Below are 24,879 nucleotides of genomic sequence, written 5' to 3'. Positions count from 1 at the left end.
ACCTGCATGGGAGACTTGGAGGAAGTTCCTGTCTCCTGGCTTTGGATTGGATCAGTTCAGCTCTGGCAGTTGCAGCTTTTGGGGAGTGAGCCAGTGGGTGATTGCAAGATCTTTCTAGTTTCCTGTCTATAAATCTGCGTATCCAATAAAAATAAATTAATCTTCAGAAAAAGGTTAGAGATTGGCATTGTGGCATAGTATATTAAGCCACTACCTGCTCTGCCAGCACCTCATGTAGGTTTTGGCTTGAGTACCTACTATTCTGCCTTCGGATCCAGGTCTCAGATAATGGCCCGGGAAAAATCTCAAAAGATGGTCCAAGCAATTTGGGCTCCTGCAACTCACATGGTAGACTTGTCTGAGGTCCTAGCTCGTGGCTTTGACCTGAGTCCCTCCGGGCCCTTGCAGCCACTTGGGGATGGAAGTGGATGGAAGATTCTCTTTCCCTCTCGGTCGCTCCCTTTCTCTCTCTGTAACTCAAACTTTCAAATAAACAAAGAAATAAGTAAATAAATATTTTTACCAGTAAAGATTAAAACCTTACCAGAAGACCTGACCCTTTTTTTAAAAAAAAGGATTTATTATTATTATTTTTTTTATTGGAAACTCAGATATACAGAGGAGGAGAAACAGAGAGCAAGATCTTCAATCCACTGGTTCACTTCACAAGCAGCCACCATGGTCATGGCTTGGCCAATCTGAAGCCAGGAACCCCCTCTAGGTCTCCCACATGGGTGCAGGGTCCCAAGGCCTTGAGCCATCCTTGGCTGCTTTCCCGGGCCACAGCAGGGAGCTGGATGGGAAGTGGGACTGCCGGGATTAGAACCGGCGTCCATATGGGATCCTGGCACGTTCAAGGCGAGGACATTAGCCACTGCACTGAGCCCATGGCCTGACTCTTAAAGGTACTCAGATTCAGTTTGTTCCATATGTTTAAAATGATTTCTTTCTATATGAGCAATTTCATTCTCTTCTGTCTGTCCTTACTCCTTTCTTATTTCTGAATAATCCCCAAATGCAAAAGTGATGTTTTAAATGTACTGTACATACATATGTATATGTATATGTATATATATATATATATATATATTTTTTTTTTTTTTAAGATTTATCCATTCCTATTGCCAAGTCAGATATACAAAAAGGAGGAGGAGAGACAACGATCTTACTCGCCAAGTGGCCACCATGACTGGAGCTGAGCTGATCCGAAGCCAGGAGCCAGGAACTTCCTTCAGGTCCCAACGCAGGTGCAGGGTCCCAAGTCTTTGGGCCATCCTCGACTGCCTTCCCAGGCCACAAGCAGGAAATTGAGTGGGGAGTCGAGCCTCCGGGATTAGAACCGGTGTCCATATGGGATCCTGGTATGTTCAAGGTGAGGACTTTGGCCACTCGGCTATTGTGTCAGGCCCCGTACTGTATACTCTTTTAGCTAAATAAAACACAGGGTCCCAAGGCTTTGAGCCATTCTCTGCTGTTTCCCAGTCCACAGGCATGGAGCTAGATGGGAAGTGGAGCAGACAGGACTCAAACTGGCAACTTTATGGGATCCCAGCCCATACAAGGCAAGAACTTTAGCCACGAGGCTGCCATGTGAGGCCAATGATTTTTTTAAGTTTATTTTATTTTTATTTGAAAGGCAGATGTACAAAGTGAGAGGGAGAGTCAGAAGTAGAGAGAGAATCTTCCATCCACAGACTCACTCTACAAATGGTCTCCATAGCCAGAGCTGGGCTGATCTGAAGCCAAGAGCTAGGAACTTCTTCCAGGTCTCCCAGACCATGCACTTGATCCACTCTCTGCTGATTTTTCCAAGGCCATTAGCAGGGAGCTAGATCGGAAGTGGAGCAGCCCACTCAACTGATGCCCATAAGGGATGCTGACACTGCAGGTGTCTAATCTCTTAAGCCAAAAGGAATCAATATATACTTACACGACAAACTAATACTGATTTTGTTTAGAGAAAATATTAGTTGTTTAAAAACTTTACATAATCTCTAAATCATAAGCAAGTGCATTGATATATCTCTGTTTCCTGTTGTGATTTTCAAAATACCTAATATATAAACCAGCACTGAGCACTGTAATATATAAATGGTTCACATCTAATTTAATCTGAAACAAAACATAAAATATTAGGACTGTAAGGACTGTGGAGGTTGTTCCCAGCTTAACTTCTCAATGGTGAGAAATTTGTGGAGTTTACTTTTCATCGGTAAAAAAGTGAACACTGTGTAAATTATGGATTTAAAAATAAAACGCAAAATATTCTGAAAAGAGCCAAAACAACTTTATGTAAACGTTCAGTTTTAAACCCACTGAGTCACTTAGTGTCTAAAACATTAAACTATGGTAAGTAGTTGCAATACTGGCATGAACAAATCAGTTTCTTTTTTTTTCCTTTTCTTTGAGAATCATGGTTGATCAGTGGAGAACCCTTGTTATGATTAGGACCTGCGTCACCCATGGTGGATAACAATTTGGTTTTCATTTTTCCTCAGTTATTTTACCCCATTTTAAAATAAAGGATTTATTTATTTTTAATGGAAAGTCAGATTTACAGCGAAAAGGAGACAGAAAGATCTTCCACCTGCTGGTTCACTCCCCAAGTGGCCACAACAGCCAGAGCTGTGCCAATCAAAAGCCAGGAGCTTCCTCTGGTCTCCCATGTAGATGCAGGATCCCAAAATTAGGTCATCCTCTACTGCTTTGCCAGACCACAAGTAGGGAGCTGGAAGGGAAGTGGAGCAACTGGGACATAAACTGGCTCGATATGGGGGTCCCTGTGCTTGCAAGGCAAGGTTAGCCACTAAGCTACTGCACTGGTGCCTTTTTTCCATGTTTAGAAAATATTTATTTATTTATTTGAGAGGTAGATCTACACAGAGAGAGTGATCTTCTGTTCGCTGACTCCCAGATGGCCAGGGCTCAGCCAGGCTGAAGTCAGGAACCGAGAGCTTCTTCCAGGGACCCAACTACTCGGTGCATTCTCTGATACTTTCCCATATATGTTAATAGGGAGCTGGATTGGAAGTGGAGCAGCTGGGACTTGATAGATGCCCGTATGAGAGGTAATAATGCAGATGGAGGCTTAACCTACTGCATCCCAGTGCCAACCCCATATCTTGTTTTTTTTTTTTTTTTTTAAAGATTTATTCAGTTTATTACAGCCAGATATACAGAGAGGAGGAGAGACAGAGAGGAAGATCTTCCGTCCGATGATTCACTCCCCAAGTGAGCCGCAACGGGCCAATGCGCGCCGATCCGAAGCCGGGAACCAGGAACCTCTTCCGGGTCTCCCACGCGGTTGCAGTGTCCCAAAGCTTTGGGCTGTCCTCAACTGCTTTCCCAGGCCACAAGCAGGGAGCTGGATGGGAAGTGGAGCTGCCGGGATTAGAACTGGCGCCCATATGGGATCCCGGGGCTTTCAAGGCGAGGACTTTAGCCGCTAGGCCACGCCGCCGGGCCCCCCATATCTTGTTTTTACAAGATTCATTTATTTTTATTGAAGTGCAGATTTACAGAGAGGAAGAGAGACAGAAAGAAAGATCTTCCTTCTGCTGATTCACTCCCAAGCAGCCACAATGGCCGGTGCTGAGCCGAGCTGAAGCTAGGAGCCCGAAGCTTTTGCTGGGTCTCCCACGTGGATGCAGATTCCCAAGGTTTTGAGCTATTTTCCACTGCTTTCCCAGGCCACAGGCAGGGAGCTGGAAGGGAAGTGGGGCAACCAGGATTAGAATCTGTGTCTATGGGATCCTAGCACATGCAAGGTGAGGAGTTTAGCCACTAGGCTACCTCGCTGCACCCCTAATATCTTTTAAAAATATAGATTTATACAAAGTGTTTAGTTTAGACATCTCTCATTGAAGTGCCTGAGCCTGGCTACAGCTTTCCAATATGGCTGACCCTGGGAGGCAGCAAGTGAAAATTAAGTTAACTGAATTCCACCTACTCATGTAGGAGACTTACACTATACTCCTGGCTCTGGCCACTGCCTTGTCCCCAGTACATCTCTGTCCATCTGTCTGTCTGCCTGTCCAAACACACACACACACACAGAACCAAATGGTCTCAATCATGTCTGGAATTTCTCCTGATAATTGGAATATCTCAGGGTATTTGAGATTATGAATGGTCATCTATAAACCAGACATTCTGTGTACCTTTGTTATATAATTTATGCTGCCTGTATTTTTGCAAAATGGAACTATGAAATTGTAATAATCATTGATAAATCAAATACAACTTGATTGGTGACTTCTAAAAACAGTAAGCTGGCCCCAAGTGGGAGCCTAGTGGCTAAGGTCCTTGCCTTGGGCGCAGGGGAATCCCATATAGGCACCAGTTCTAATCCCTGTGGCCCTGCTTCCCATCCAGCTCCCTTCTTTGGCCTGGGAAAGCAGTCAAGGATGGCCCAAATCCTTGGGACCCTGCATCCACATTGGAGACCCAGAGGAGACTCTAGGCTCCTGGCTTCAGATCGGCTGAGCTCCGGCCGTTGCAGTCACTTGGGGAGTGAATCATCAGACGGAAGATCTTCCTCTCTATCTCTCCTCCTCTCTTTATGTCTGATTTTGCAATAAAAAACATCTTTAAAAATTCGTTTCTATAAAAAAAAGACAGTAAGCTTTTCAGATTGGTAAATACTCATCAAGATCATATTGTCTTCCACCAAACAGCTCTTCAGTTTTTGAGAATTTATGATTTGGTCTACTATAAACAGTTTCATGGTGAAAAAGAAAAGGTATAATTTTTTTAAAGATTTATTTTAGTTTTTTTATTGGAAAGACGGATACATAGAGAGGAGAGTCAGAGACGAAGATCTTCCGTCCGATGATTCACTCCCCAAGTGGCCGCAACGACCGGAGCTGAGCCAATCCGAAGCTAGGAGCCTCTTCCAGGTCTTCCACGCGAGTGCAGGGTCCCAAGGCTTTGGGCCACCCTTGACTGCTTTCCCAGGCCACAGGCAGGGAGCTGGATGGGAAGCAGGGCCGCCAGGATTAGAACCGGCACCCATATGGGATCCCGGCGCACGCTAGGCGAGGACCTTAACCACTCCACCATCGTGCCGGGCCCAGAAAAGGTATAATTAATGGCTATCTTTTGTATGTCTTTTTGTATACATATTAAATATTTTACAATAGTGTAGTGTCTAAAACAGAATCTCTGTTTACAATCAGGAAACCCCAAACTGCATTTTTTTTAAAGATTTACTTATTCTTTTTAATTGGAAAATCAGATTTTCAGAGAGGTGGAAAGACAGAGGGAGATCTTCCATCCAATGTTTCACTCTCCAAGTGGCTGCAACAAGCAGAGCTCAGCTGATGTGAAGCCAGGAGCCTCCTCCAGGTCTCCCATGTGGGTACAGTGTCCCAAAGCTGTGGGCTGTCCTTGGCTGCTTTCCCAGGCCACAAGCAGGGAGCTGGATGAGAATTGGGGCTGCTGGGATTAGAACCAGCGCCCAAAGGAGATCCTGTTGCATTCAAGTTGAGAACTTTAGCCACTAGGCTACCAGGCCCGGCCCAAAACTGATTTTTATATTCAAAATTGTAATAAGGAACTGCACTGCCTTTACCAAATCCACCATTATGGAATGTGTAGTATTTTCCTTTCGGCTTCAAGTTCCAGTGATATCTTGGAGTATCAGTAAGAAAGTTAAATGCTGGGAATCATTAAGTGTTCTAATTCATGTCTGAGATCCTTTTAATTGTTTTTTTCTTTTCCATTTTTCTTTTATTTTTGACAATCTTTACATAGTTAATTAGGGTAAAAAGGTTCAAGGGCTACAGGAAAGTGGGTAAGACTGTCATTTCCACATTGTTTCCTTCATGTATCTGAGGTAAAGGGGGATTTTAAGGGAGAAGGGAGAAGCCCCACCCAGTCTCCCACTCCCAGGTCCCTGATGTGGGGCATGCTCCGAGGGTCTTGCTCAAGTGGTTTTGATAGTTCAACAGTTATAAATTGCTGCCAGTCTCGCCACTCCAAGCACAATGAGGTCATCGAAGAATCCACTGATTGACATAGTCCATTTAAGTCTCCGTTTGCCCAGTTTTTCACTGCCAACATGTGGCTGAGGTGGTTGATTGACTTGTTGTCCTCTGTTTTTTCTTGTTTAGGGTTCTAAGTCCAGTAGTTCGATTGGGGAGATCCCCAGAGAAACTTTGTCTGAGGTGTTCCCAGACCAGATTCTTGTATGTACTAGCAAGTATAGGGCCCAGCTCAGTCCATTGCCCTAATCAGCTGGTAGTTGCAATTCCTGGGTTGGTTCTGTTTTCTGCCCTGTCTTCCACTGGAACCAATGGGTGTTGTAGTCCATCCTGGTTCTGCCTAGCACACACTCGGCCCTCACATCAACCAGAGGGAGCTGTAGCCTAGTTGGAGCGACCCACAATAACCCCCACCAGGCCTGCCCCCATCCTGGTTTGCCAGTATGTGCAGCAGACTAGTCCAGTCTGTCCCACATCCCATTCAGCTCTCATACATGTCAATGGACATTGAAACCTAGTTCAACTCAACGAGCCTGACTATCCAGCCCATACACATGCTGTTGGGTGACTTTCTGTCTAGTTACCCCAGCCCTTGTCCTGGTTTTCATGCCCTCCAGTGTGGGTGGTAACTCAAGAGGGAGGAGCCCACTATTTCCCTCCTAGGCCACTCCCACTCCCAGATCATGCCCTCTCCAAGTGGTTTTGCAGTTTAACTTTAGCCCTCTGTGCCAGCATCTGCCAGTTGTTACTACCGCTAAGCCCAGCCAACCCTCACTCACTCTGATTTATGCTTGCACCAGTACGAACAGTCAGCCCAGCCTGGCTTTTCCCTGATCTAGTCCACATGAGGCGCACAGGTGCTGTAGCTCTGCCTAGTCTGGTCTGCCCCCATCTCAGCTCAAGCTCTCCAGTGGGAGTAGCCATCCAGCATGGGAGCACCCCCATATGTCCCCTGCCAGCTTCACCCCTCCTTCCAGGTTCTCACGTGTGCTAGTTGGGCGCTGCGGTCACATCTAGTACAAGTAACCTCACCTTGGCATTCCGTAACGTGCACTAGTTTTTGTCGTGACCGAACCTGGCTCAACCCACACTCTGTTCTGGTGCTTGAATTCACCAGCGGCTGATGTGAACTGGTTCAGCCTGGTCTGCCCCCCACCCATGCCAAATGTATGCCAGTGGGACACATTCCATGGCCTGTTCTGGGCTGTTTCCTTCCATGCTTCTTGTGCTTACCTGCAGGGTCTGTGTCTTGGCAGAGTTGCCCAGGCTCCTTCATCAAAATCTCTCCCAATGCCAGATTTTGTGCATAACAGGGGGTCCATGAGCCAGTCCTACTCAGTTTACCTCCTGTCCTAGCAGGAACAGTGGCTTTTCCTGACTGGCCTTCAACCCAATCTGGTTCTTGCTGTTGGATTTTTCAGCCCAGCCATGGCTCATCTATACCCACATACAGCTCACACATGGCTCAGTAGGGGCTGAGACCTAGCCTAGTCCGTTCCACATCTACCCTGGTCCTCCAGAGCACCAAGATAGTGTTGGAGTCTAGCATGGCTTGGTGCGTCCAGTCCCAGCCCACACTTGCGCTAAGTGAGACTACAACCGTATCCTGATCAGAACGCAACCCCCATTCCAGCCCCATGCTCCTTGGTGGGAACCCCAACCCTGCTAGGGTGTCCCCTTAGCTCCCCAACTGGGCCTGTTCCCAGCCTTAGATCATGTGCATGCCAGTGGTTCCTCTGACTCAGCTTGGCACATCCCCTCACCTGTCCTGGCCATTGCCTTACACACTGTAGCTTAGTGTCCTTGGCTCATGCAGACCAGTAGGCGCAAGAGCCTAGCTCAGCATGACCTGTGCTCCATCTAGAATTCTAATTTTGCTTGTGGGCTAAGGTTTGCTCAGTCCTACCCAGTCTACCCCGTTCCACTGCCAATCCACACATTAGTCAGCCATTGGAGCTACTTTGCCCAGCTTGTCCAACTACCTGATCTGGACCATATGTTTACCAGCAGGAGCTATGACTCACCAGGGGAGTCTCCCAAGTTCCTCCACTTGACCCACTCCCAGACCTAGTTCTCATACATGGCCTGGGGCTTTAGCCAGTGGTGAACCTTGCAGCTGGTGAACCTTGCAGCCCGGCCCATCCCACACCCTATTCAGGATGCATATTCGGGTGCTTCTGCCTTGACCAGTCCAGACTATTGTGGGTTCCTTTACCTGTGAGTGATGGCAGGCTCCTTGGCCACACCTAGTTTAGTCCATCACCCCTTCAACTCTTGAGCTAAGCAGTGGGGCTAGTATTTTCATGGGGTTTGGCCCACACATCTCCTGCAGGATCTACCCCCGGATATGGTTCTCTCGTGTGCTACTTAATTTCATGGCCCTGCCTAATATGATCCAACAAGAATGTCAGGTAATTGCTAGACAAGCCCCGAGCCTTAGTTTTTGCATGAACTGATGTTCGGTGATTACAAGTACTACACGGTATTTAAAGGAGTTTGGTATATCAGTCTTATCCATAAAGATCATCTGGTCCCTCTCCTCCAAGCTACTAGGTCTCATTACCCTCACTAACTTTCAAAGAAAAAGTTACTCTGTTGTTGGGATTCTTTAGGATTGATTGACATCCCAGAAGTACAGTTGGCTTGATATGGAGATACCTAGGCAGCAATTCAGAGCCCAAAACCCCAGAGCAGGCCACCTGGCAGCCAGCAGGCGGAGCCTGGCGCCGAATGGCGCACTGGCCACCCAGGAACAGGTCACCGCGTGGACACAGTGGCTGGAATCGGGGCTCCAAGCATGGAGACGATCCTGGCCTGGCACCCACCAGCAGCCGAAAAGCTGCTGGAAGTTTAAATCCCCAGGTCCCAAGCTCGCCCCCTCCCCAATCCCATCTACCACGCCATGATGGCAGTGGGTGGGGCCGGGGCCCACCCAGCCCTGCACACTTCTCCCTTTGGTGTACTCACCATGAAGGGAGCAGTCTCTGGAGTTCGGGCAGGCCCAGGGACAGGTCACCGCATGGATGCGTTGGCTGGAATCAGGGCTCCAAGCATGGAGATGATCCCGGCCTGGCACCCACCAGCAGCCAAAAAGCTGCTGGAAGTTTAAATCCCCAGATCCCAAGCTCGTCCCCTCCCCAATCCCATCCACCAAGCCATGATGGCGGCGGGCAGATTGATCCTTTTAATTGTTTTCAAAACATTTTATCTGAGGACATAGTTCAGTGCATGATTTCAGCTAGTTCCCAAAACCTCCATATCTCATTGCCTTCTTCCAAAGAGCTCACAAAGCTGACAATTACTGCCACTTGCAAGATTGATACAATGCCAAGATAATCAATGGGTGGGAACTAGTTTTCCTTTCCAACTTTGGTAATTTGTAGAATTTTTTCTTTCTTTCTTTTTTTTTTTTTTTGATTGTTTCTTTTTTTTCGGTTACTTGAAAAGCAGATAGATGACAGGGGAGGGAGGTTGGGAGAGATATTTCCATTTGCTGGCAAGAGTCAGGAGCGGCCAGGCTGATGCAGGAACCTGGTATTACTTCTGGGTTTCCTCGGTTGGCAGTAGAAGCTCAACCTCTGAGCTATTGTCTGCTGCCTCCCAGGATGAATTAGCACAAAGCCCATCAGAAGCAGAGCAGGTAGGTCTCTGTCACGGATATGTGTGTCCCCAGCATTTATCCAACTGCTGCACCATGACGCCCACCGCGGATGTTGTATCTTTTCCTATCTTCCGTAGGTTACCCACTAGTTTGACTCAGTATTTACATGTCTAAGCCAAATGCCTCAAACCCTGCCTAGCAGATTGTTAGATACTGCTGTCCTGTGTGTGTGTGTACACATATATATGCAGATTAAGTCAGTAAACTTTGTACTGCAGTTTGGGGAAAGCAAATTTTTAGTTTGGAATTTATTTGCAATACCTCTGCTATTTTCACAAATGAGTAAAATTAATTTTCACAGATTTTAAGTTGTTTGATTAAGGATGTCTTGATTCCTTAGTGGCAAAACTGAGTCTCAAACTCCAGTCACCTTATTCAGCAAAACTCATCAAGTCTTTCTTGAATGCTGTATTCCACCCAGAAGGGAAGGACAATCTTCTTGTCATGTTTTGGAAGTTAGCTTTAGAAGTAGATATAATACTTAGATGTACCAGTATATACCAACATTGAAGAGACTATGAAAGTATAAATTTTAAGTCAACTTTGGGTGGGGGGAGAGAGAGGTGAGGAAGTGCACACTAGAGCAGGGCTTGGAGAAATGCACGAATTTGCTCAGCCAATGAAGTGAGGAAAGTAGAGAAGGGGCTGCACTGGGCCGTAGGTGATAGTAACAGAAGGAACTACAGAACAAAAGAGGGAAATGGAAAAGAAAGAAAGCAGTGTATCTGGTAGGACATGGAGTCAGGAAAAAGTGAGACTTCAATACTGTGGATAGGCTAGAGGAAAGGAAAGTCAAGTGAAGGAAAGCAGAAATAAAAGAATTTTCCTTGGGGAAGAATTCCTATGAAGGCAGGGGAAATGAGATTCAAAGCCCACATGGACGAATGGGTCTTTGGTAAGAGAAAGGCTGACCCTTCCACTGTTACAGGTGAGAAGAAAGAAATGATTAAACAAATGGAGTTAGGTTTGTTAGCTTCAGGGGGGCTGACTGGAAGGCTGCTCAGAGTGTATATATATATGTGTGTATATATATGTACACACACATGTATGTATGTATTTTCTCCTAGAGAAGTACAAGAAGTTTGAAAAGTCCCTTGACGTATAAGCAGGGACACAGGCGAGGGCCTGAAAGGTGAAAAGGGAAATTCCAGAATCTGGTTGCAGGGCTTTGTTTTCCAAGCTGAGGATTTCAGTTGTTAACCCGAAGGGGCTGCAGAGTCACTGAAGGCTGAGAAGCAGTTTAGGATCTCAATCTGTTATCATGCTCCGGCAGAGGCTTAGGGTTGAATTCAGGGTGGTGGGTGATGGTAGCAGGGGCCGAAACGTAGCAGTCAGGGAAATACTCTAGGTAGTTCAAGTGAGAGCGGTCTCTTCTACAATCTGCCATTATTCCTCTAAATACATCCTTGACGTACCTGTTCCTCATGCAACTCTTTCTGCTCTGGGCTTCCCACCTTTGATTTATTACATCATTACTATCACCAGCACTGCCCCCTGCTGTCATTATGCTAGTATTTTTTCTTAATCTCTTCTAATCACATTCTCTAACCAGCCATTTCTAAAACTGATGCCTCGATAGATTTCTCTATGAAACCTGAAGCTTACATACCAAATCCATTTGCATCATTATTTTTCCATCACACCTGCTTCAGTGGAAGAGCATGCTTCTCCTGTTCAAGGCTATTTTCCATCTGAGCTTTAAATCCCATTTGCTCTGAGCCCAGAGGATTTTTTTTTTTTCCTTATCAAGCATCCTCTAGTTTCTGTTATCTTTCAATTTTCTTTTTTCCACTGTGTCTTTTCCTTGAGCACACAAACAGGATTCAGGCTGTATCCTTTCTTGACCCCCATACCCTGCTAAATGTGTGTGTCTCGCTTTCATTTTTCGGAAGATAGAAGTAACATTTCCCCGTTTGTGACAATCAAAAATATCTTAAGACTTTGTCAAATAATTCTGGGGGTCAGTGGTTGAGAACCTCTGTTGTTAACTATGAGAGATCATTAATGCAACTGCTCTTGCTTTTTTTTTTAAATTTTTTTTTTAATTGGGAAAGTGATTTACAGAGAGAAGAAACAGAGAGAAAGGTCTTCTCTCTGTCTGTAGGTTCACTTCCCAAATGGCTGAAACAGCCAGAGCTGAACTGAACCGAAGCCAGGAGCTAGTAGCTTCTTCTGGCACTCCCACGCAAGTGCAGGGTCCCAAGGCTTTGGGCCGTCCTTGACTGCTTTCCCAGGCCACAAGCAGGGAGCTGGAAGGGAAGTGGAGCAGGTGGATTTGAACCGGCGCCCATATGGGATCCTGGCAGATGCAAGGCGAGGGTTGGGGCTATAGGCTGTCAGACCAGGCCCTCTGCTTTTGGATCTTATTGCCGGACTATTCCCATTTCGTATTTTTGATCACCCATTTCACTGCTAAGAATCTTTTGGTTTACTATCTTTATCTCGTTCTTTTTTGCTTGTTTGATTGCTTTATTTTTCATTTCTTTCTGGCCTATTCGTTTCCTTTTGAAGTTCATTTCATTCTTTGTTTGTTTGAAGTTCATTTCCTTCTTTAAGTCTTTCCTGTTTGTAAAGGTCTTATTTATTCATTGGAAAGGCAGAGTTAGAGGGAGAAAGGGAAAAGGAAAGGAAGACAGGGTGACAAAAAGAGAATTCTTTCATCTGCTGATTCATTGCCCATTTGGGGGCAGCCGTGAGTGGAACTGGATGGGTCCGAAGCCAGAAGCCAGGAGCTTCCTCTGGATCTCCCACATGGGTGCAAGAGCCCAAGGATTTGTACCGTCTTCCACTGCTTTCCTAGGCACAGGAAGTGAAGCAGGCAGTGCTGGATCTGGTGCCCAGGTGGGATATCAGTCTTGCAGGCAGCAGTTTTACCCAGTACACCACAGCACTGGGGCCCATTCATCAAATCTTGAATGTTGCACTTCTTTGGGAATCTGTCTCCACCTACATATATATGTTATGGGTGACCTCACCAAAATTGTTGTTTCCATGATCACATATGAATTAATTATTCACATGTCTATTTTTAGCCCAGACTGCTCTCCTGAGCTTCAGACATATATCCAGCAATCTTTTGAAATGTGCATTTTGGACAAAGGTTAGACACTTCAATATGTAGTTATGCAGAAAAGACAAGTTCCACCCTCCACCAAAAGTCCAAAATTCAAAATTACTGGCTTTTGCAAGCCTGGGTGTTTCTTGAATGGCACCACTGCTCCATCATTGACTTAATGCCATAAACCTGAAAGGTTGAGATTCTGCTTTACCCGCTCTGTGCAGTCCGTCCTGCAGTCCTCTTGTATCTGTCCGCTCTGCCTTGTTCTCTCCAGCACCCTCAGCACTTTCCCCTGCTATCCCAACTACACTCCTGCTCGTCACGTACACAGCAGTTGTCCTCCAACCCAGTCTCCATTCTGCTTATATAATGGTGTCTCTAATAGTCAAATCTTTTTATTACTCTGATTCATTTTTAGCGGCTTTCCAGTATTTCAAGTATAAAGTAGTTCAAGTATCAAGTAGTTTGAACCCCTTGCTTAAGCGCGTGCACACACACAACAAACAAAAACTAAAACCAAAAAAACCAAACCCCCAAACCCAAACCAACCTCCCTTGCTCTATTTGTAACTAATTTTTTTTGCCTTGTCTCCTTTTTCTGAGTATGTCACCTTCAGCAGCGCCTGGCAGGTAATTTGCTTCCAGCTAGTTCAGGCACAAGATTCTGTAACTTAGCATGTGCTTGTTTTTTTAACTTGAAATGTCATCTGTGTTTTATTTAACTGTCCTCTTGTATTGTAAAATTTCGTTTGAACAGCACTTCCTATAGATTTGTTCACTAGGTTCCATGTTGATGCTGTCATTATCACACTATCTTTGCCCTTCTGCACTGTAGCATAAATAATGGATTTATTGTCCGATTTTGTAAAAGCCCCGAAATTAATGTGGTGATTATGTATATGTTACTAGAAATGTTCAGCACACGTATCTAATACAGGATCAATGCTTGATTAATATGTATTAACCACATTACCACATAAGATTGTAAAGTCTGGACTGGTGCAGAATATGAAGAGGAATTGGTGGATTTGCAATAGCTGAAGTGTTTCAGAGGTATGAGTGAGGGACTTACTGGTTGGTCAGGAGTCAGGAAAAAGGCAGAGACAATAGTCAAAGCTGCCCCCTAGGTTTCTATCTTGGATAAATTCGTGAGATTGACTGAGAAAGGGAAGACTGAGATGGATACATTGTAAATACAACATAGCTACATTCCTCTGTTCCCAACAGTGATGCTTATGTACGTTACAGGTGCAACACAGCTACATGTTTTTCAATTTCCAAGTAGCCATTAAAAAAAAAACCAGAAAGTAAGAGACAGTAGTTTAAACAACTTATTTCATTTAAAATAGAGTTCTGCAAGCACGTTATGAATATTTTGAGCCCAGAAAGCTTTAGTTGTGGAGGGCTGTCGTTGAGGATAGGATGTTTAGCAGCATCTTGGCGTCCCCCACAGATGCCGGAGTCACCCCACAGTTCTTCCTGCATTGTGACAGTGTATCTTTAGATGTTACTAAATGTGACCGTGGGTTGTCCTGGCTTGAGAGCCACTGATTTAACTCAATGAATACAAAATGTTGTTTCAATATATAAGCAGAATTGAGATGTTCACAAGCTTGAGATTGGGTATGTACTTTCGACTTAGAGCAGGTCTCCCTTTGTACTCGTCTCCGTGCAAGTGGCTAACAGGCACATGTGGCTGGTGTCTACTTTAAAGGACACAGGCCTAGAGCTTCAGAAAGAAAGGTTAGGGCTGAGCATGCGGGCTTGAGAAATGGTGAAGCAGTCAGAAAACTGTGGGACAGATATGATGGTCTGGGGGAATTGCATATTTAGAGAAAAGAGGATTGAGGGAAATCCTTGTTAGTGCCCTTCCAGTTTTCCTTACATATTCTGCCTCCTTTTCTTGTATAGCATTCTAATTTTAAAATATTTTCTGTACTGAGCATTGTGGAAAACGTGAGTGAACAAAAAGCATTGAGAGGATGAGTTGATGGCAAAGGGAGGGAATTATGTTTACTGAACGTTTGATTAGTGATAAATGTTTGGAGCATTATATAAACTGTCTCATTTAATCTCACAAGAACCTTTTGAGGCAAACAGTGTTATTCCAGGAAACTGGGATTTAGAAACATCGAATAAACAGCTGTTAAGTGGCTCTGGGCTTTTGGAAGGAGGACTGGTTGACTCTAAAGCCCTTGCGTCCGCCCTCCACCTCCCTGGTGCCAACACCGAAGCATTTCCTCCCTGCAGATTTTTCATAAAGTTATTTAGAAGGTATATGTGGTGGTATAACCCGAATTCCTAGGATAGTGTTACTAGGCTTGATCTAATTCCGGAAGCAAATTCCCGTCAACTGTAGGGAGTCGCGATCTTGCCGTCCTTAAGGATTCGGGTATGGTTTGTTTTTGAAGGACACCAAACCCTGACGTTTTTTAAGAGTGCGGCAAGTACAGCCGCTCATTCTGTAGTTGTTATTTCTGTCAGAAAAAAGTTAAACCGAGACGCAGTCAAAAATACGCTTCAATACTGAACGCACAGTCTCCACAGAGCATTAAAAAACGATAAGCTTTGTGACACGCTTCGTTCGGCTTCGCGAAGCGCCGGGCTAAAGCGAGCACAAAGGGGGAGGGCCGGGACAGGGGGCGGGGCCGGGGGCCTCCGAGTCGGCGCAGGCGCAGGCGCAGGCGCCGTGTTCGCGGAGGCGTGAAGGCTGCTGCGCTCTGGCTTTCCCAACTGTCGTAAAGCGCCCGTAGTGTCGTGCTCGCCCAGTAGGGGCGGGTTGGTTCAGGCGGCGGCGGCGGCGGCGGCCGTAGGAGAGCGGAGCGGCGGTGCCGACCATGGGAGCGAGGGCTCCGCTCTGCGCAGCATAGCCACCCCGGCAGCCCCGGACAAGCGGTTCTTGCGGGGTCGGATTCAGGCGCTCGGAACCCGAGCCGGCTTGTCTGGGCCGAGTCCGCCGCCGCCGCACACACACAGTTTTGGTGGCGGTGACAGACGTCGCTCCTGACTGGAAGCGGCCTATCGGGCGGAGGTCTGAGGCGCGGAGCGCCGGCTCTCGACGCGTCCTCTCTCTCCTGCCCTCCCATCGCCTGTCTTCCTTCGCGGGTCAGTGGCTCCCGCACCCGGAGAAGAGAGCGAGCGGGCGAGAGAGGGCGGCTCATGATTAAGGTGAGGCGGCCGGGGGGAGGGGAGCGCGGGGAGGCCGCGCGTGCGCGCCGGGGGAGGGGCCGGCCTGGAGCGGAGAAAGAGGAAGGGCTGCGGCCGCGGCCGGCGGGGTCGGCGAGCGGGGCGCGGGGTCCGCGCGGGGCGCGGGCTGCGTGGGAGCGGCGCTGGGCCGGCCGACACACCCACGGCGCGCCGTGAGGGCGTGTGTGCGGGTGAGCAGCGCTGTCCCCCTGCCGCCCTTCCCGGGCCGGGGGCCGGGGGCCGCGGCGTGGGAGTGGGCGCTGACAATGGCCGGGACGCGGGCGCTCGCGGGGCGCCGGGTCGGCCCCGCCGGGTGGGGAGCTGCCTGCGCCCGCTGTGATCAAGGAAACGCAGAAATACAGACGCGTCAGGGTTTTTTTTTTTTTGGTATGGAGTTGGCTTTTTTTTTTTTAAATAATGTCTTTAGAGAATTGATCAGAATCAGTATATAGGTGTTATCTACTGCAGAAATAAGAGATTAGTTCTCCTAGTTCTTAAGTAGATGAAAGTTGATCTTTGTAGATAATTTTCTTAACGCAAGTGTTAGGTTTTAACGTTTTTAAAAAGGCCAGGAAGTATAGAGTATTCGTTTAATTTGTTCGTGTGAGGCGTAGGGGTGACCCCATTGTATTGTTGTAAGCGTTCCTGGTTCTAGATTTGTGTGTGGTATGAATTCAGAACTCTTGAGTAGAAAGATGCCAACTGCCACCAGACTTCTTTTTTATAGTTCTTAAAGCTTTTGAACCCCACTTAATTCAGACTTTATTTCATTTGGTATCTTTATCTTCCTTTGTGTTTTTGTGTTTATATTAGGGACCAAAAAAGAACAGAATGGAAAAAAAAAGTGTATATTAAGTCACATTCCATCCCTCCTCTTGGTGTGTGATAGCTTGCAAATGCTAGAAAGTGATCTTGAAATTATATGGAGATTCTATGTTGCTGGTTGGTTTTACTCAGCTTTATTAAGGGGAAGGACCACATTTTGGTAGTTTGCTGCTAGGCGGTTCTCAGTCAAAATATACGTAGTGATATAAACCATTTTCTTCAGATTTAATAGTACTCTTTGGTTATTTATGAAACAAAACAAATGGAGTGAGAAGGAAGTCCCTTTATCCTTAAGTAACCTAATGTTTTTAAAGCCATAAATTATTTTACTTTTGTCGCACTCTAGCCATTTAACCTTGGGCGAATGATTTCATCATCTCTCTCCTCATTTCTTTGACCCGATGAGCCACAGTAATATTCTAAGGATTGGTGAATGTGTTGATGAAATGGTGAGAACAGGATTGTTAGAAAAGCTACTGGAGTGGCCTCTTGTTTCTCAGGGGCAACATCTGTTAACGTCCGTGGACCCTGTTGTCACTTTTTTCCTCTTATTGGCTGTCTCTTGGTTATTTGTTAATTCATTAGAAGTGGAGTTGGTTTTGGAGAAAGGCATAATTGAAATAATTTCCTTTTGGTGAAAAATGCATTATAGTGGAGGTTCTGTCTTAATGAATTTCACTCTATGTTAAAGTTGAGACTTTTTTTTTTAACCTATTGTCTAGTCTTAAGTAGGAAAAAAGTGAAATTACTGCAAATGGTAGTAATTAAAATCTGCTCTGACTTACCACTAACATTCTGTTGCACCATTATCATATGAAAGAACACAGGATTAGAGAACAAAAAAATAGATTTTAGTTCTAGCTATGCTTTCTGTATATTGCATATATAAATTTATTGTTAACTCTCTCTTGTCTTCATATGTCCTCTCAACTGTTAAGGTGAGAGGTATAGGATAGGTTAACTGGTTATGTTAGGCCACAAATTTAATGCTTTCTATTTTTAGTTATGAGATTTTTATTCATTATTATAGTCACTATGATCAGATGTCTAGAAAGAAATGCTGTACTGAGAATATGAATTATTTTATCATCTGTACAGACACATACATGCTTATGTGTATTGAATTTATGATAAGCTATGATTGCTTCAGGCAGTATTGGTGTTCTACTTAAAAACTCTAAGGTGGTACTGCAAATGAAGCTTTTTATTATTCATGGTAATGCTCTCTAAACAATCCTGAATAATTTTTCTTTAAGAAGCCTGTAATTATTATTCAACAAAAGTTAAGAATTATATTTGAATGTCTTCTATCCTCTCCTACATCTTATAGATTACTGGTAACAGCTGGCCCAGATTTCTAGTTATTCGATTTATGGCATTAGATGAGGTGTGAACTTAAAATGTTTAAGAACAGATACTTAGCTGAGATTATTTACTTTAAAAAATGGGTTATGTGAAAGGGTCCTGCATGATGGCCCAAAGGCTGGATCCTCACCCTGCATGGTCTGGGATCCCATAGAGGCACCAGTTCCTGTCCCGGCAGCTCCACTTCCCATCCTGCTCTCTGCTTGTGGCCTGGGAAAGCAGTTGAGCACGGCCCAAAGCCTTGGGACCCTGTACCTGTGTGGGAGACCTGGAAGAAGCTCCTGGCTTCGGATTGGCTCAGTTGCAGCTGTGGCTGTCACTTGGACAATGAGCCACCAGATGGAGGATCTTTCTGTATCTTCTCTCTGTAAATCTGCCTTTTCAATGAAAATAAATAATTTTTTTTTAAATGAATTGAAAGGCATAGTAAGAGACAAGGAGGTACAAGGAGGGACTGTCAAATGTTTTGCTTCACTCCCCAAATGACTGTGTTAGTGGGAGTGGGCAAGGCTGACATTAGGTGCCTGAGACTTCATCCAGGTCTGCCACATGGGCAGCAGGGCTCTAGGTACTTGGGCTGTCTTCCTCTACCTTCCCCCGTGCCTTGGCAGGGGAATGGTTCAGAAGCACAGCAGCCAGAATTTGAACCAGTGTTCCCACATGGGACACTGCTGTTGGAGGTGGCTGCCTAACCCACTGTGTCACAGTGCCTGCCCTTTATTGATTATTTAAAGTTTATTTTATTTATTTGAAAGGCAGATTGATGGAGAGGTAGGAGAGACAGAGCTTGCTTGTGCTAACTCACAACTTTTAAGTGGCCACACTGGCCAGGCTGAAGCCAGGAGCTAGGAACTTCATTTAGGTCTACCAAATAAGTGACAGGGCTCAGGTACGTGATACATCTTCCGCTGGTTTCCCAGATGGATTAGTAGGGAGCTGGATCCGAAATGGACTCAGACCAGCTCCTCGTCCAATGATAAATGGGATGCTGGAGTTGCAAGCAGGGACTCTTAATGGTGACCCTTGAACTCAAACGCTTTAAATAGAGGTGCTGCATTATTACTTAGTGAGTAGGTACTGAATGTTCCTAGGCATCGGCGCTGGTGTGCCTTGAGGAAGGCACTTTGCCTTCCTGAATAGGGGAAGTAGTGAGCAGAATGATTTCAGATAGTGGTAAGTGATAGGGAAAGCAGAAGGACATGTCCTAGAAAGAATGGAAGCAGGATGCTGCTGTAGCTAGGAGTGGCCAGGGGGAAGCTCTTTCTAGATTGGTGACCTCAGTGCTAAAATCAGTCACATGGCCAGTCTGGAGGAAGGGTGTCATAGCTAGCAGCAACAACAAATACTGTGGATTGGGTTTTTTTTAGAGGCATAAGAGTAAATTAATTAATTTGTCTGCTAGGCCTTTCATTATTGCTGATGGTATCAGCAGAAACATTAGAAATATTTTATGTATAGCAGCCTAACACAGTGTCCTTGTTTAAATTGTGGCTCAGATCAATTGTAGAAAGTCATTTTTGAAACAATTGGAATTTGAAAGTAGATGGACAGTAAATACTATTGATAACTTGGGCCCAACTTGGTAGCCTAGTTGCTAAAGTCCTCGTCTTGAATGTGCCGGGATCCCATATAGGTGCCGGTTCTAATCCCGGCAGCTCCACTTCCCATCCAGCTCCCTGCTTGTGACCTGGGAAAGCAGTTGAGAACAGCCCAAAGCCTTGGGACCCTGCACCCATGTGGAATACCTGTAGGAAGCTCCAGGCTGGGCTCCTGGCTTCAGATTGCGCTCAGCTTCAGCCATTGTGGCCAGTTGGAGAATGAATCAACAGATGGAAGATCTTGCTCTCTGTCTCTCCTCCTCTTTATATCTGACTTTCCAATAAAAATAAATAAATCTTTTAAAAAATTGATAACTTATTTTTTGATATGGATAATACCATTATATTTATATACGGAAATGCCATGTTTTTTTCAGAGAGGGAGACCAAGCAGTGATGGAGAAAAGTGGTAGATGTGTGATACCTGTTCAAAAATGCATTCAAGCCAGGGCAAGGGATATGATATAGCAGACTAAACCACTGCTTATAATGTCCACTTCTCATATTTCCACCTTTGTTTCAGTCCAGCCTCCTGCTCATGTGCTCCCTGGAAGGCAGAAAATGATGGCTTAAGGACTTGGGTCCCCGCCACCCAACCCCATGATGGGCTCCTGGCTTTGGCCTGGCCAGGTCAGGCTATTTCTCATGGGCATCTGGAGAAGTAAACCAACAGATGGGATATTGGAATTTTCCTCTCTTGCTCTCTCCTCTCCTCTGTACCGCTCATTCTGCCTTTCAGATAAAAATAACAGCAAAATAAGTGTTAGAGAAAAAATGATGGCATGGGAGAAGAGATGGAGCAAATTTGACAATGTTGCTGATTGTTGCATTGAGGGGGTGGTGGATGTATGTGGCTGCCAGGGGTGGGAAACTTTTATCTGCAAAAGGTCATCAAAATATTTGTTTTTAAAGGTTTATTTTATTTATTTGAAAGAATTAGAGATAATTTCATTCTTGGTTCACTCACCAAATATCTGCAGAGCTGGCCAGGCTGAAGCCAGGAACTAAGAGCTTCTGCATGGTCCTCCACGTTGGTGACAGAGATCCCAGTACCTGGGCCATCTTTACTGCTTTCGCAGGCACATAAGCAAGGAAATGAATAGAAAGTGAGCCGTTGGGATTTTTGAACCATATGGGATGCCAGCTTTGCAGGCAGCAGTTAACTGGCTAAGCCACAATGCCAGCCTCTTGGATATTTAATACCATTTGTGGGCAATACAAAATGATTAACTTAAAATTAGTACTGCTGTAAAATTGCCAAATTTCTTTCTTTTTTTGTTTTATTTATTTATTTTATTGGAAAGTTAGATTTACAGAGAGAAGGAGATGCAGAAAAATCTGCCAACTGCTGGTTCACTCCTCAAGTGGCCGCAATGGTCCAAGTTGAGCTGATCCAAAGCCAGGAGCTTCCTCTTGATCTCCCATGGGTGCACGGTCCCAAGGCTTTGGGCTGTCTTCCACAACTCCACTGCTTTCCCAGGCCACAAGCAGGGAGCTGTAAGGGAAGTGGAGTAGCTGGGACATAAGCCATATGGGATCCTGGCACATAGAAGGCAAGGAACCTAGCCACTAGGTTTCTATACCATGCCCACATTTGCTGAATTTCAAGTTTTGCCTGTGGTTGTCTGTGGCAGCCAGGCCAGATGGTTTTGTGGCCTTATGTAGGCCTGCATCTGGACAGTCCCCATCTGGCTATCAGTAATGCTGCTATTGGGCTGATGCCATGTTGTCGTAGGTTAAGTTTCTCATGGCAGTGTCAGCATCCCATGTAGTTGCTTATTTGAGTCCCAGCTACTCCACTTCATATCTAGCTCTCTGTTAAACTACCTGGGAAAGGAGCAGAGGATGGCCCAAGTTCTTGGGCGCCTGTGCCCATGCGGGAGACCTGGAAGAAGTTCCACGCTCCTGGCTTTGAATTGCCCCAATTCCAGCTGTTGGGGCTACCTGCAGAGTGTACCAGTGGGTGAAAGATCTCTGTTCTTTTGTCTAAACCTGCCTTTCAAGTAAAAAAAAAAAATCTTTAATAAAAAAGTAAAAAATGATGTCTTAATGATGCTGTTTTGTGAGGTTTAAAAGTGTTTAGAGCTGCACTAAACACGTAGTGTCCACTAATGGTTCTTGCCTATGCTGATCTTTAATGACTGCAAAATGATTCTTTTCTAACTGCAACTTTTTGTTACCTGTCAGTATGCAATCTCTTGTAAGGGAGATGCATTCTTTTATCTCTGTATTGCCAATATGCGGTGATATGCTCTTATTCCTTGGGTTATATTCCATTACTGCCCTTATTTTTTTTTTTTCCAGAAAACCCCTCTTAATGCTAGTTCCTGTCATTTTGACATACCTTGTCAAAAACTAGACTAAACTTACATGTATGTATCTTTTGGCACAAGTTACCTTAAGCTATCCTTGTAGCTTTCATGCCTCAATTCTGGGATTAGCTGTTGTCTCAGTAGCCCTGGTTCTTTTTATTGGGGAATCTGGTGTGCTTTCGAGTTACACTTTCATTTGTGGCAAGTCTCTTTTTTTTTTGTTAGATTAGAATATCCTCTTAAAAAATTTAAGTTAGATATTTTAAAAATATTTTGGTTTTATTTGACAGATTACCGAGAAGATACAGAAATATCTTCAATCCACTGGTTCACTCCTCAGCCACAGTGGCAGAAACTGAGCTGATTTGGAACCAGGAGTCATGAGCTTGTTCTGGGTCTGCCACTTGGCTGCAGGGTCCCAGGGACTTGGTGCCTGCTCTGCTGCTTTCCCAGGCCACAGCAGGGAGTTAGATGGGAGGTGGAGTGGCTGGAACATGAACTGGTGCCCGTATGGGATGCCTATGTGTGAAGGTGGAAGATAAGCCTATTAAGCCATAGTGCCAGCCCCTAAATTATATTTTGATAGGTTTATACTTTTCTGGTGATTTTGTTTAAACAACACTCAATCAACAAGATTCATCTTTTATTTATCATAATGTGATTATTTTATTCTGTGCTGGTTTTTAAATGAGTGAAGGGATTATGTTCTCATGTGGAACTAACTCCATCCTGTCTGCCATATGAGTGACAAGGAAAGGCTCTTCAGCTTCTCCAGGTGCATTAGCGGGGAGATAGGTGGGAAGTGGAGCAGCTGAGACTCAAATGGTCGTTGCCACGTTATGAGATATTGGTGTCACAAAGTAGAGGCTTAACATACCACACCATGCCACAACACTGACCCTGGCAGTGAACTCTTGGGCGAGGGGAGGTGTCTTTAAGTGTTTCAGGAGGTCTGCCAGGTTGAAACTATTTCATAACACTGAGTCATTACTTGCTATGTAACTAATGTCAACATTTGTTGACATTTGCACTGATATTGCAAAAATTGTTATATAGAGTTGCTGAAATTACAGCATGAATCAAAATAATGGCAGACTGCTTTAATAGTCATTAAATTTTGCATTGTGCATTTTTAATATGCTATTTTCACATAAGGGTGTCTTTTGAAGCAGTAAGAACTGTTAATTGTGTTAATCTTGACTGTTGAACACATCTTGATATTCCATGTATCAAAAATGGGAAAAACATATTATATTACACTTTTTTAAAGCTTTATTTATTTTTATTAGAATGTTAGATATAAAAAGAGGAGGAGAGACAGAGAGGAAGATCTTCTATCCGATGATTCACTCCCCAAGTGGCTGCAGTGGCCGAAGCTGTGCCGATATGAAGCCAGGAGCCAGGAGCTTCTTCCGGATCTCCCACACGGGTACAGGGGCCCAAGTCTTGGGCCATCTTTGACTGCTTTCCCAGGCCACAAGCAGGGAGCTGGATGGGAAGTGGAGCTGCTGGAATTTGGGATCCTGTCACATTCAAGACGAGGACTTTAGCTGCTAGGCTGCCAATCCAGGCCCTACATGTGTACTGCATAGCAAGTATCATGCTTGTCTTAAGGAAATTGTGATTGTATTGTGAGCTGAATTAGCAAATCAGGCTTTTTTTTTTTTTTCATGGAAATACTGTTTTTACTTGAAAGAATGGCAAATTGCAGTTATGTAAACTTGGGCATTTGCACATGTTTTCTCAAAAATGAATGAAGTGATCCTGTCACTTCAAGGAAAACAAGACAGTTTATTGGCAAGACAGAAGTTAGTCTTTGAAGCAAAAATTAGAATTTTGGGAAATTTATATTTGCCACTGCGAGCTTGGCAGCTCCCCAGAATGTTCCTGTTGAGATTGATGATGATTGCAGCAAATACGTTTTTGCTGTTGTGTAATGAAAAGGGTCAGTGTTTGGAAGATGTTTATAACTCGGTAAACTATTATTTTGCAAATGAACGATGTAGAAGATCTGCATAACATGTAAAATAAAACAATAGATTTTATTTTTTTCTTATTTGAAAGGCAGAAAGTGAGATACACAGTAAGAGATTGTTCATCCTTTCGTTCACTCCCAAAATGCCTGCAGTAGCCAGAACTGGGCTGGCAGAAGCTGGAAGCCAGAAACTCCAGCCTAGGGCCCGGCGGCGTGGCCTAGCGGCTAAAGTCCTCGCCTTGAAAGCCCCGGGATCCCATATGGGCGCCGGTTCTAATCCCGGCAGCTCCACTTCCCATCCAGCTCCCTGCTTGTGGCCTGGGAAAGCAGTTGAGGACGGCCCAATGCATTGGGACACTGCACCCGCGTGGGAGATCCGGAAGAGGTTCCAGGTTCCCGGCATCGGATCGGCGTGCATCGGCCCGTTGCGGCTCACTTGGGGAGTGAATCATCGGATGGAAGATCTTCCTCTCTGTCTCTCCTCCTCTCTGTATATCTGACTGTAATAAAATGAATAAATCTTTAAAAAAAAAAAAATAAATATAAGACAGAACCACCCAGCTGAACGAGCCCCAAATTTCTAAAAAAAAAAAAAAAAAGAAAAGAAACTCCAGCCTAGTATTATTCCGGGTTGGTAGCCATCATGGACTTCCAGCAGGTGGAAGATCTTTCCATCTCTCTTGCTTTCCCTCCCACTCTGACTTTTCAATAAATAAATCTTTTTTTTCCCATTTTTTATTGTATTTTTTGACAATCTTTACATAGTTAATTAGGGCACAAAGGTTCAAGGGCTACAGGAAAGTGGGTAAGACTATCATTTCCACACATTTTTTTCTGTATCTGGGGTAAAGGGGGGGATAAAGGGAGAAGCCCCACCCAGTCTCCCACCCATCCCAGGTCCCCGATGTGTGGCATG

At 45.0% G+C, this 24,879-nt stretch overlaps 1 protein-coding gene across 8 annotated transcripts in view; it reads left to right on the top strand.

Annotated features, from left to right (window-relative positions):
• Positions 1 to 24,879, top strand: part of RNF111 (ring finger protein 111) — a 130,868-nt gene that overhangs the window by 38,894 nt on the left and 67,095 nt on the right. For 6 of the 8 annotated variants that reach the window (XM_004578040.3, XM_058665772.1, XM_004578039.3 and 3 more), the window contains exon 1: positions 15,742 to 15,870. The exons of 1 other annotated variant lie outside the window; for it this stretch is intronic. The gene's annotated coding sequence lies outside the window, so the exon portion shown is untranslated. Of the gene's footprint in view, positions 1 to 15,741; positions 15,871 to 15,960; positions 16,080 to 24,879 lie in introns of those variants that run through there. One more of the 8 variants, XM_058665771.1, reaches the window with a different exon arrangement.

The sequence above is a fragment of the Ochotona princeps genome, chromosome 6, assembly GCF_030435755.1.
Source record: "Ochotona princeps isolate mOchPri1 chromosome 6, mOchPri1.hap1, whole genome shotgun sequence".
Lineage (NCBI taxonomy): Eukaryota > Metazoa > Chordata > Mammalia > Lagomorpha > Ochotonidae > Ochotona > Ochotona princeps.
This window is presented reverse-complemented; position numbering and strand designations above follow the sequence as displayed.